Source organism: Heterodontus francisci, unplaced genomic scaffold (assembly GCF_036365525.1).
Source record: "Heterodontus francisci isolate sHetFra1 unplaced genomic scaffold, sHetFra1.hap1 HAP1_SCAFFOLD_84, whole genome shotgun sequence".
Classification (NCBI taxonomy): Eukaryota; Metazoa; Chordata; class Chondrichthyes; order Heterodontiformes; family Heterodontidae; genus Heterodontus; species Heterodontus francisci.
Genome location: NW_027140330.1, coordinates 5,140,254 through 5,155,637, shown reverse-complemented (window position 1 = coordinate 5,155,637; position 15,384 = coordinate 5,140,254).

The window sequence follows — 15,384 nt, the reverse complement described above, 5'->3', positions numbered from 1 at the left end:
AAGTAACACAGACATACACTGACACCAAGTATCAAAGACATGCACAGATACCCAGTAACACAGACACACACTTACACCAAGTAACAAAGACAGACACTGATTCCCAGTAACGCAGACACACACTTACACAAAGTAACAAAGACATGCACTGACACCCAGTAACAAAGACATACACTGAAACCCAGTAACACAGACACACACGGACACCAAGTAACAAAGACACAGACTTACACCAAGTAACACAGACACACACTGACACACAGTAAGACAGACACACACTTACTCCAAGTAACACAGACATACACTGACACCAAGTAACAAAGACATGCACTGATACCCAGTAACACAGACACACACTTACACCAAGTAACAAACACAGACACTGATACCCAGTAACATAGGCACACACTTACACCAAGTAACACAGACATACACTGACACCAAGTAACAAAGACATGCACTGATACCCAGTAACACAGACACACACTTACACCAAGTAACAAAGACAGACACTGATACCCAGTAACACAGACACAGACTTACACCAAGTAACAAAGACATACACTGACACCCTGTAACAAAGGCATACACTGACACCCTGTAACAAAGACACACACGAACACCAAGTAACAAAGACACACACTTACTCCAAGTAACACAGACACAGACTTACACCAAGTAACAAAGACATAGACTGACACCCAGTAACAAAGGCATACACTGACTCCCTGTAACAAAGACACACATGGACACCAAGTAACAAAGACAAACACTTACACCAAGCATTTTGACATACACTTACAACAAGTAACAAAGACATACACTGACACCAAGTCACAAAGACACAAACTGACTCCCAGTAACAAAGACACACACTGACACCAAGTAACAAATACATACACTTACAACAAGTAACAAAGACACAGACTTACACCAAGTAACACAGACATACACTGACACCAAGTAACAGAGACAGACAATTACACCAAGTAACACAGACATACACTGACACCAACTGACAAAGAAACACACTTACACCAAGTAACACAGATATACAATGGCACCAAGTAACAAAGACATGCACTGACACCCAGTAACACAGACACACACGGACACCAAGTAACAAAGACATACACTTACACCAAGTAACACAGACATACACTGACACCAAGTAACAAAGACATACAATTACACCAAGCAACAAAGACACACACTTACACCAAGTAACACAGATATACAATGGCACCAAGTAACAAAGACATGCACTGACACCCAGTTACACAGACACACACGGACACCAATTAACACAGACACACACTGACACCCAGTAACACAGACACACATTTACACCAGGTAACACAGACATACACTGACACCAAGTAACAAAGACATACACTGATACCCAGTAACACAGACACACACTTACACCAAGTAACACAGACATACACTGACACCAAGTAACAAAGACATACAATGATACCCAGGAACACAGACACACACTTACACCAAGTAACACAGACACACACTTACACCAAGTAACACAGACAAACACTGACACCAAGTAACAAAGACATACACTGATACCCATTAACACAGACACACACTGACACCCAGTTAGAAACACACACTGACCCCCAGTAACACAGACACACACTGACCCCCAGTAACACAGACAAACGCTGACACCAAGTCACAAAGACACACACTGACACCCCGTAACAAAGACATACACTGACACCAAGTGACAAAGACATACACTGAAACACAGAGACACACTTATACGAAGTAATACAGACATACACTGACATAAAGTAACAAAGACATACACTGATACCCAGTAACACATACACACACTTACACCAAGTAACAAAGACATACAATGACACCAAGTCACAAAGACACACACTGACTCCCAGTAACAAAGACATACACTGACACCAAGTCACAAAGACATACACTGATACCCAGTAACACAGACACACACTTACACCAAGTAACACAGACATATACTGACACCAAGTATCAAAGACATGCACAGATACCCAGTAACACAGACACACACTTACACCAAGTAACAAAGACAGACACTGATTCCCAGTAACGCAGACACACACTTACACAAAGTAACAAAGACATGCACTGACACCCAGTAACAAAGACATACACTGAAACCCAGTAACACTGACACACACGGACACCAAGTAACAAAGACACAGACTTACACCAAGTAACACAGACACACACTGACACACAGTAAGACAGACACACACTTACTCCAAGTAACACAGACATACACTGACACCAAGTAACAAAGACATACACTGATACCCAGTAACATAGGCACACACTTACACCAAGTAACACAGACATACACTGACACCAAGTAACAAAGACATGCACTGATACCCAGTAACACAGACACACACTTACACCAAGTAACAAAGACAGACACTGATACCCAGTAACACAGACACAGACTTACACCAAGTAACAAAGACATACACTGACACCCTGTAACAAAGGCATACACTGACACCCTGTAACAAAGACACACACGAACACCAAGTAACAAAGACACACACTTACTCCAAGTAACACAGACACAGACTTACACCAAGTAACAAAGACATAGACTGACACCCAGTAACAAAGGCATACACTGACTCCCTGTAACAAAGACACACATGGACACCAAGTAACAAAGACAAACACTTACACCAAGCATTTTGACATACACTTACAACAAGTAACAAAGACATACACTGACACCAAGTCACAAAGACACAAACTGACTCCCAGTAACAAAGACACACACTGACACCAAGTAACAAATACATACACTTACAACAAGTAACAAAGACACAGACTTACACCAAGTAACACAGACATACACTGACACCATGTAACAGAGACAGACAATTACACCAAGTAACACAGACATACACTGACACCAACTAAGAAAGAAACACACTTACACCAAGTAACACAGATATACAATGGCACCAAGTAACAAAGACATGCACTGACACCCAGTAACACAGACACACACGGACACCAAGTAACAAAGACACACTCTTACACCAAGTAACACAGACACACACTGACACCCAGTAACACAGACACACACTTACACCAAGTAACACAGACATACACTGACACCAAGTAACAAAGACATACAATGATACCCAGGAACACAGACACACACTTACACCAAGTAACAAAGAAATACACTTGCACCAAGTAACACAGACATACACTGAAACCAAGTAACAAAGACAGACACAGATACCCAGGAACACAGACACACACTAACACCAAGTAACACAGACACACACTTACACCAAGTAACACAGACATACACTGACACCAAGAAACAAAGACATACAATTACACCAAGTAACAAAGATACACACTTACACCAAGTAACACAGATATACAATGGCACCAAGTAACAAAGACATGCACTGACACCCAGTAACACAGACACACACGGACACCAAGTAACAAAGACACACTCTTACACCAAGCAACACAGACACACACTGGCACCCAGTAACACAGACACACACTTACACCAGGTAACACAGACACACACTGAAACCAAGTAACAAAGACACACAGTTACACCAGGTAACACAGACACACACTGACACCCAGTAACACAGACACACATTGACACAAAATAACAAAGACACACACGTACACCAAGTAACACAGACACACACTGACACCCAGTAACACAGACACACACTTACACCAAGTAACGCAGACATACACTGACACCAAGTAACGAAGACATACACTGATACCCAGTAACACAGACACACACTTACACCAAGTAACACAGACATACACTGACCTCAAGTAACAAAGACATACAATGATACCCAGGAACACTGACACACACTTACACCAAGTAACACAGACACACACTTACACCAGGTAACACAGACACACACTGACCCCCAGTAACACAGACATACACTGACACCAACTCACAAAGACACACACTGACACCCAGTAACAAAGACATACACTGACACCAAGTCACAAAGACATACACTGATACACAGACACACAGTTACACCAAGTAACACAGACACAAACTTACACCAAGTAACAAAGACAGACACTGATACCAAGTAACACAGACACACACTTACACCAAGTAACAATGACATACACTGACACCCAGTAACAAAGACATACACTGACACCCAGTTACACAGACACACACGGACACCAAGTAACAAAGACACACACTTACAGCAAGTAACACAGACACACACTGGCACCCAGTAACACAGACACACACTTGCACCAAGTGACACAGACATACACTGACACCAAGTAACAAAGACATACACTGATACCCAGGAACACAGACACACACTTACACCATGCAACACAGACATACACTGACACCAAGTAACAAAGACATACACTGATACCCAGTAACAAAGACACACACTTACACCAAGTAACACAGACATACACTGACACCAAGTAACAAAGACACACACTTACACCAAGTCACACAGATATACAATGGCACCAAGTAACAAAGACATGCACTGACACCCAGTAACACAGACACACACGGACACCAAGTAACAAAGACACACTCTTACACCAAGTAACACAGACACACACTGACACCCAGTAACACAGACACACACTTACACCAAGTAACACAGACATACACTGACACCAAGTAACAAAGACATACAATGATACCCAGGAACACAGACACACACTTACACCAAGTAACACAGACACACACTGACACCAAGTAACAAAGAAATACACTTACACCAAGTAACACAGACATACACTGAAACCAAGTAACAAAGACAGACACAGAGCCCAGGAACACAGACACACACTAACACCAAGTAACACAGACACACACTTACACCAAGTAACAAAGACATACAATTACACCAAGTAACACAGACATACACTGACACCAAGTAACAAAGACATACAATTACACCAAGTAACAAAGACACTCACTTACACCAAGTAAAACAGATATACAATGGCACCAAGTAACAAAGACATGCACTGACACCCAGTAACACAGACACACACGGACACCAAGTAACAAAGACACACTCTTACACCAAGTAACACAGACACACACTGGCACCCAGTAACACAGACACAGACTTACACCAAGTAACACAGACATACACCGACACCAAGTAACAAAGACATACACTGATACCCAGTAACACAGACACACACTTACACCAAGTAACACAGACATACACTGACACGAAGTAACACAGACATACAATGATACCCAGGAACACAGACAGACACTTCCACCAAGTAACACAGACATACACTGACACCAAGTAACAAAGACATACACTGATACCCAGTAACGCAGTCACACACTGACACCCATTTAGAAACACACACTGACCCCCAGTAACACAGACACACACTGACCCCCAGTAACACAGACATACACTGACACCAAGTCACAAAGACACACACTGACACCCAGTTACAAAGACATACACTGACACCAAGTCACAAAGACATACACTGATTCACAGACACACACTTACACCAAGTAACACAGACAGACACTGACACCAAGTAACAAAGACATACACTGATACCCAGTATCACAGACACACACTTACACCAAGTAACAAAGACATACACTGACACACAGTAACAAAGGCAGACACAGACACCCAGTAACAAAGACACACACGAACACCAAGTAACAAAGACACACACTTACTCCAAGTAACACAGACACAGACTTACACCAAGTAACAAAGACATAGACTGACACCCAGTAACAAAGGCATACACTGACACCCTGTTACAAAGACACACACGGACACCAAGTAACAAAGACATACACTTACACCTAGCATTTTGACATACACTTACACCAAGTAACAAAGAGATACACTGACACCAAGTCACAAAGACACAAACTGACTCCCAGTAACAAAGACACACACTTACACCAAGTAACACAGACATACACTGACACCAAATAAAAGAGACAGACAATTACTCCAACCAACAAAGACATACACTTACACCAAGTAATTTGACATACACTGACACCCAGTAACAAAGACATACACTTACACCAAGTAACACAGACACACACTGACACCCAGTAACAAAGACATGCACTGACACCAAGTCACAAAGACATACACTGACACCCAGTAACAAAGACACACACTTACACCAAGTAACACAGACACACACGGACACCAAGTAACAAAGACACACACTTACACCAGGTAACACAGACACACACTGACACCCAGTAACATAGACACACACTGACACCAAATAACAAAGACACACACGTACACCAAGTAACACAGACACACACTGACACACAGTAACACAGACACACACTTACACCAAGTAACGCAGACATACACTGACAGCAAGTAACGAAGACATACACTGATACCCAGTAACACAGACACACACTTACACCAAGTAACACAGACATACACTGACCTCAAGTAACAAAGACATACAATGATACCCAGGAACACAGACACACACTTACACCAAGTAACACAGACTCACACTTACACCAAGTAACACAGACACACACTGACCCCCAGTAACACAGACATACACTGACACCAAGTCACAAAGACACACACTGACACCCAGTAACAAATACATACACTGACACCAAGTCACAAAGACATACACTGATACACAGACACACAGTTACACCAAGTAACACAGACACACACTTACACCAAGTAACAAAGACAGACACTGATACCCAGTAACACAGACACACACTTACACCAAGTAACAATGACATACACTGACACCCAGTAACAAAGACATACACTGACACCCAGTTACACAGACACACACGGACACCAAGTAACAAAGACACACACTTACACCAAGTAACACAGACACACACTGACACCCAGTAACACAGACACACACTTACACCAAGTAACACAGACATACACTGACACGAAGTAGCAAAGGCATACACTGATACCCAGTAACACAGACACTCACTTCCACAAAGTAACACAGACATACACTGAAACCAAATAACAAAGACATACACTGATACCCAGGAACATAGACACACACTTGCACCAAGTAACACAGACACACACTTACACAAAGTAACAAAGACATACAATTACACCAAGTAACACCGACATACACTGACACCAAGTAACAAAGACACACACTGACACCCAGTAACACAGAGAAACACTTACACCAAGTATCACAGACATACACTGACACCAAGTAACAAAGACATACACTGATACCCAGTAACACAGACACACACTTACACCAAGTAACACAGACATACACTGACAGAAGTAACAAAGACATACAATGATACCCAGGAACACAGACACACACTTACACCAAGTAACAAAGACATACACTTACACCGATTAACACAGACATACACTGACACCAAGTAACAAAGTCATACACTGATACCCAGTAACACAGACACACACTGACACCCATTTAGAAACACACACTGACACCCAGAAACACAGACATACACTGACACCAAGTAACAAAGACATACACTGATACCCAGTAACAAAGACACACACTTACACCAAGTAACACAGACATACACTGACTCCAAGTAACAAAGACACACACTTACACCAAGTAACACAGATATACAATGGCACCAAGTAACAAAGACATGCACTGACACCCAGTAACACAGACACACACGGACACCAAGTAACAAAGACACACTCTTACACCAAGTAACACAGACACACACTGACACCCAGTAACACAGACACACACTTACAACAAGTAACACAGACATACACTGACACCAAGTAACAAAGACATACAATGATACCCAGGAACACAGACACACACTTGCACAAAGTAACACAGACACACACTTACACCAAGTAACAAAGACATACACTTACACCAAGTAACACAGACATACACTTACACCAAGTAACAAAGACACACACTTACACCAAGTAACACAGACATACACTGACACCAAGTAACAAAGACATACAATTACACCAAGTAACAAAGACATACACTTACACCAAGCATTTTGATACACACTGACATCCAGTAACAAAGACATACACTGACACCAAGTCACAAAGACATACCTCGATACCCAGTAACACAGACACACACTTACACCAAGTAACACAGACATACACTGACACCAAGTAACAAAGACATACACTGATAGCCGGTAACACAGACACAACCTTACACCAAGTAACAAAGACAGACACTGATACCAAGTAACACAGACACACACCGACACCAAGTAACAAAGACATACATTGACACCCAGTAACAAAGACATACACTGACACCCAGTAACACAGACACACACGGGCACCAAGTAAACAAAGACACACACTTACACCAAGTAACACAGACACACACTTACACCAAGTAACACAGATATACAATGGCACCAAGTAACAAAGACATACAATGATACCCAGGAACACAGACACACACTTACACAAAGTAACACAGACACACACTTACACCAAGTAACAAAGACATACACTTACACCAAGTAACACAGACATACACTGAACCCAAGTAACGAAGACAGGCACAGATACCCAGGAACACAGACACACACTTACACCAAGTAACAAAGACATACAATTACTCCAAGTAACACAGACATACACTGACACCAAGTAACAAAGACATACAATTACACCAAGTAACAAAGACACACACTTACACCAAGTAACACAGATACAAAACGGCACCAAGTAACAAAGACATGCACTGACACCCAGTAACACAGACACACACGGACACCAAGTAACAAAGACACACTCTTACACCAAGTAACACAGACACACACTGGCACCCAGTAACACAGACACACACTTATACCAAGTAACACAGACATACACCGACACCAAGTAACAAAGACATACACTGATACCCAGTAACACAGACACACACTTACACCAAGTAACACAGACATACACTGACACCAAGTAACAAAGACATACACTGATACCCAGTAACACAGACACACACTGACACCCATTTAGAAACACACACTGACCCCCAGTAACACAGACACACACTGAGCCCCAGTAACACAGACATACACTGACACCAAGTCACAAAGACACACACTGACACCCAGTTACAAATTCATACACTGACACCAAGTCATTAAGACATACACTGATTCACAGACACACACTTACACCAAGTAACACAGACAGACACTGACACCAAGTAACTAAGACATACACTGATAACCAGTATCACAGACATACACTGACACCCAGTAACAAAGACATACACTGATACCAAGTCACAAATACATACACTGATATCCAGGAACACAGACACACACTGACACCAAGTAACAATGACAGACACTGATATCAAGTCACAAATACATACACTGATACCCAGTAACACAGAAACACAATGACACCCAGTAACAAAGACATAGACTGATACAAAGTCACAAAGACATACACTGATACCCAGTAACACAGACACACACTGACACCCAGTAACAAAGACATGCACTGACACCAAGTAACAAAGACATACACTTACACCAAGTAACAAAGACACACACTTACACCAAGTAACACAGACATACACTGACACCAAGTAACAAAGACATACACTGACACCAAGTAACAAAGACATACACTTACACCAAGTAACAAATACAGACAATTACACCAAGTAACAAATACATACACTTACACCACGCATTTTGACACACACTGACACCAAGTAACAAAGACATATAATGATACCCAGTAACACAGACACACACTTACACCAAGTGACAAAGACATACACTGACACCAAGTCACAAAGACACACACTGACATCCAGTCACAAAGACATACACTGACACCAAGTCACAAAGACATACATCGATACCCAGTAACACAGACACAACCTTACACCAAGTAACAAAGACAGACACTGATACCCAGTAACACAGATACGCACCTACACCAAGTGACAAAGACATACACTGACACCCAGGAACAAAGACATACACTGACACCCAGTAACACAGACACACACGGGCACCAAGTAACAAAGACACACACTTACACCAAGTAACACAGACACACACTGACACCCAGTAACACAGACACACACTTGCACCAAGTAACACAGACAGACACTGACACCAAGTAACAAAGACATACACTGATACCCAGCACACAGACACACACTGACACCCAGTAACAAATACATACACTGATTCCCAGTAACACAGACACACACTGTCACCCAGTTAGAAACACACACAGACCCCCAGGAACACAGATACACACTGACCCCCAGTAACACAGACATACACTGACACCAAGTCACAAAGACACAGAATGACACCCAGTAACAAAGACACACAATGACACCCAGTAACAAAGACACCAAGTCACAAAGACATACACTGATACACAGACACACACTTACACCAAGTAACACAGACATACACTGACACCAAGTAGCAAAGACATACACTGATACCCAGTATCACAGACACACACTTACACCAAGTAACAAAGACATACACTGACACCAAGTCACAAAGACACACACTGACACCCATTAACAAAAACATACACTGATACCAAGTCGCAAAGACATACACTGATACCCAGTAACACAGACACACACTGACACCCAGTAACAAAGACATACACTGATACCAAGTCGCAAAGACATACACTGATACCCAGTAACACAGACACACACTGACACCCAGTAACAAAGACATACACTGATACCAAGTAACAAAGACATGCACTGACACCAAGTAACAAAGACATACACTTACACAAAGTAACAAAGACACACACTTACACCAAGTAACACAGACATACACTGACATAAAGTAACAAAGCCATACACTGACACCAAGTAACAAAGACATACACTTACAGCAAGTAACAAAGACAGACAATTACACCAAGTAACAAAGACATACACTTACACCAAATATTTTGACATACACTGTCACCAAGTAACAAAGACATACACTGACACCAAGTCACAAAGACACACACTGACAACCGGCAACAGAGACATACACTGACACCAAGTCACAAAGACATACACTGATATCCAGTAACATAGACACACACTTACACCAAGTAACACAGACACACACTGACACCAAGTATCAAAGACATACACTGATACCCAGTAGCACAGACAAACACTTACACCAAGTAACAAAGACAGACACTGATACCCAGGAACAAAGACACACACTTGCTTCAAGTAACAAAGACATGCATTGACACCAAGTAACAAAGACATACACTGACACCCAGTAACACAGAGACACACGGACACCAAGTAACAAAGACACACACTTACACCAAGTAACACAGACACACACTGACACCCAGTAACACAGACTCACACTTACACCAAGTAACACAGACATACACTGACACCAAGTAACAAAGACATTCACTGATACCCAGGAACACAGACACACACTTACACCAAGTAACACAGACACACACTTACACCAAGTAACAAAGACATACACTTACTCCAAGTAACACAGACATACACTGACACCAAGTAACACAGACACACACTGACACCCAGTAACACAGACTCACACTTACACCAAGTAACACAGACATACACTGACACCAAGTAACAAAGACATTCACTGATACCCAGGAACACAGACACACACTTACACCAAGTAACACAGACACACACTTACACCAAGTAACAAAGACAGACACTGATACCCAGTAACACAGACACACACATACACCAAGTAACAAAGACATACACTGACACCCAGTAACAAAGACATACACTGACACCCAGTAACACAGACACACACGGACACCAAGTAGCAAAGACACACACTTACACCAAGTAACACAGACACACACTGACACCCAGTAACACAGACACACAGTTACACCAAGTAACACAGACATACACTGACACCAAGTAACAAAGACATACACTGATACCCAGTAGCACAGACACACACTGACACCAAGTAACAAAGACATACAATTACCCCAAGTAACAAAGACACACACTTACACCACGTAACACAGATATACCCTGGCACCCAGGAACAAAGACATACACTGACACCCAGTAACACAGACACACACGGACACCAAGTAAGAAAGACACACACTTACACCAAGTAACACAGACATACAATTACACCAAGTAACAAAGACACACACTTACACCACGTAACACAGATATACCCTGGCACCCAGGAACAAAGACATACACTAACACCCAGTAACACAGACACACACGGACACCAAGTAAGAAAGACACACACTTACACCAAGTAACACAGACACACACTTACATCAAGTAACAAAGACAGACACTGATACCCAGTAACACAGACACACACCTACACCAAGTAACAAAGACATACACTGACACCCAGTAACAAAGACATACACTGACACCCAGTAACACAGACACACACGGACACCAAGTAACAAAGACACACACTTGCACCAAGTATCACAGACACACACTGGCACTCAGTAACACAGACACACACTTACAACAAGTAACGCATAAATACACTGACACCAAGTAACAAAGACATACACTGACACCCAGTAACAAAGACATACACTGACACCCAGTAACACAGACACACACTGACACCCAGTAACAAAGACATACACTTGCACCATGTAACACAAACATACACTGACACCAAGTAACAAAGACATACACTGATACCCAGGAACACAGACACACACTTACACCAAGTAACACAGACGCACACTTACACCAAGTCACAAAGACATACACTTACACCAAGTAACACAGCCATACACTGACACCAAGAAACAAAGACATACAATTACACCAAGTAACAAACACACACTTACACCAAGTAACACAGATATACAATGGCACCAAGTAACAATGACTTGCACTGACACCCAGTAACACAGACACACACGGACACCAAGTAACAAAGACACACACTTACACCAAGTAACACAGACACACACTGACACCCAGTAACACAGACACACATTTACAACAAGTAACGCAGAAATACACTGACACCAAGTAACAAAGACATACACTGATACCCAGTAACACAGACACACACTTACACCAAGTAACACAGACATACACTGACACCAAGTAACAGAGACATACAAAGATACCCAGGAACACAGACACACACTTACACCAAGTAACACAGAAACACACTTACACCAAGTAACTCAGACACGCACTGACTCCCAGTAACACAGACATACACTGACACCAAGTCACAAAGACACACACTGAAACCCAGTAACAAAGACATACACTGACACCAAGCCACAAAGGCATACACTGATATACAGACACACATTTACTCCCAGTAACACAGACACACTCTTACACCAAGTAACACAGACATACACTGACACCAAGTAACACAGACATACACTGATACCCAGTAACAGAGACACACACTTACACAAAGTGACACAGACATACACTGACATCAAGTAACAAAGACATACACTGATATCGAGGAACACAGACACACACTTACACAAGTAACAAAGACATACACTGACACCCAGTAACAAGGACATACACTGACACCAAGTAACACAGACACACACGGACACCAAGTAACAAAGACACACACTTACACCAAGTAACACAGACACACACTGACACCCAGTAACACAGACACACACTTACACCAAGTAACACAGACATACACTGACACCAAGTAACAAAGACATACACTGATACCCAGTAACACAGACACACACTTACACAAAGTAACACAGACATACACTGACACCAAGTAACAAAGGCAAACACTGATATCCAGGAACACAGACGGACACTTACACCAAGTAACACAGACACACACTTACACCAAGTAACAAAGACATACAATTACACCAAGTAACACAGACATACACTGAAACCAAGTAACAAAGACATACAATTACACCAAGTAACAAAGACACACACTTACCCCAAATAACACAGACATGCACTGACTCCAAGCAACAAAGACATACACTGATATCCAGGAACACAGACACACACTTACACCAAGTAACAAAGACATACACTGATACCCAGTAACAAAGGCATACACTGACACCAAGTAACACAGACACACACGGACACCAAGTAACAAAGACACACACTTACACCAAGTAACACAGACACACACTTACATCAAGTCACACAGACATACACTGACACCAAGTAACAAAGACAGACACTGATACCCAGTAACACAGACACACACTTACACAAAGTAACACAGACATACACTGACACCAAGTAACAAAGACATACACTGATATCCAGGAACACAGACACACACTTACACCAAGTAACACAGACACACACTTACACCAAGTAACAAAGACATACACTGACACCAAGTAACAAAGACATACAATTACACCAAGTGACAAAGACACACACTTACACCAAGTAACACAGATATACAATGGCACCAAGTAACAAAGACATGCACTTACACCAAATAACAAAGACAGACACTGATACCCAGTAACACAGACACACACATACACCAAGTAACAAAGACATACACTGACACCCAGTAACAAAGACATACACTGACACTCAGTAACACAGACACACACGGACACCAAGTAACAAAGACACACACTTACACCAAGTAACACAGACACACACTTACACCAAGTAACAAAGACATACACTTACACCAAGTAACGCAGACATACACTGACACCAAGTAACAAAGACATACACTGATACCCAGTAACACAGACACACACTGACACCCAGTTAGAAACACACACTGACCCCCAGTAACCCAGACACACAATGACCCCCAGTAACACAGACATACACTGACACCCAGTAACAAAGACATACACTGACACCAAGTCACAAAGACATACACTGATTCACAGACACACACATACACCAAGTAACACAGACATACACTGACACCAAGTAACAAAGACATACTCTGATACCCAGTATCACAGACACACACTGACACCCAGTAACAAAGACATACACTGACACCAAGCAACAAAGACATACACTGACACCAAGTAACAAAGACATACACTGATACCCAGGAACACAGACACACACTGACACCCAGTAACAAAGACATACACTGATACCAAGTCACAAAGACATACACTGATACCCAGTAACACAGAAACACACTGACACCCAGTAACAAAGACATACACTGATACAAAGTCACAAAGACATACACTGATACCCAGTAACACAGACACACACTGACACCCAGTAACAAAGACATACACTGATACCAAGATACAAAGA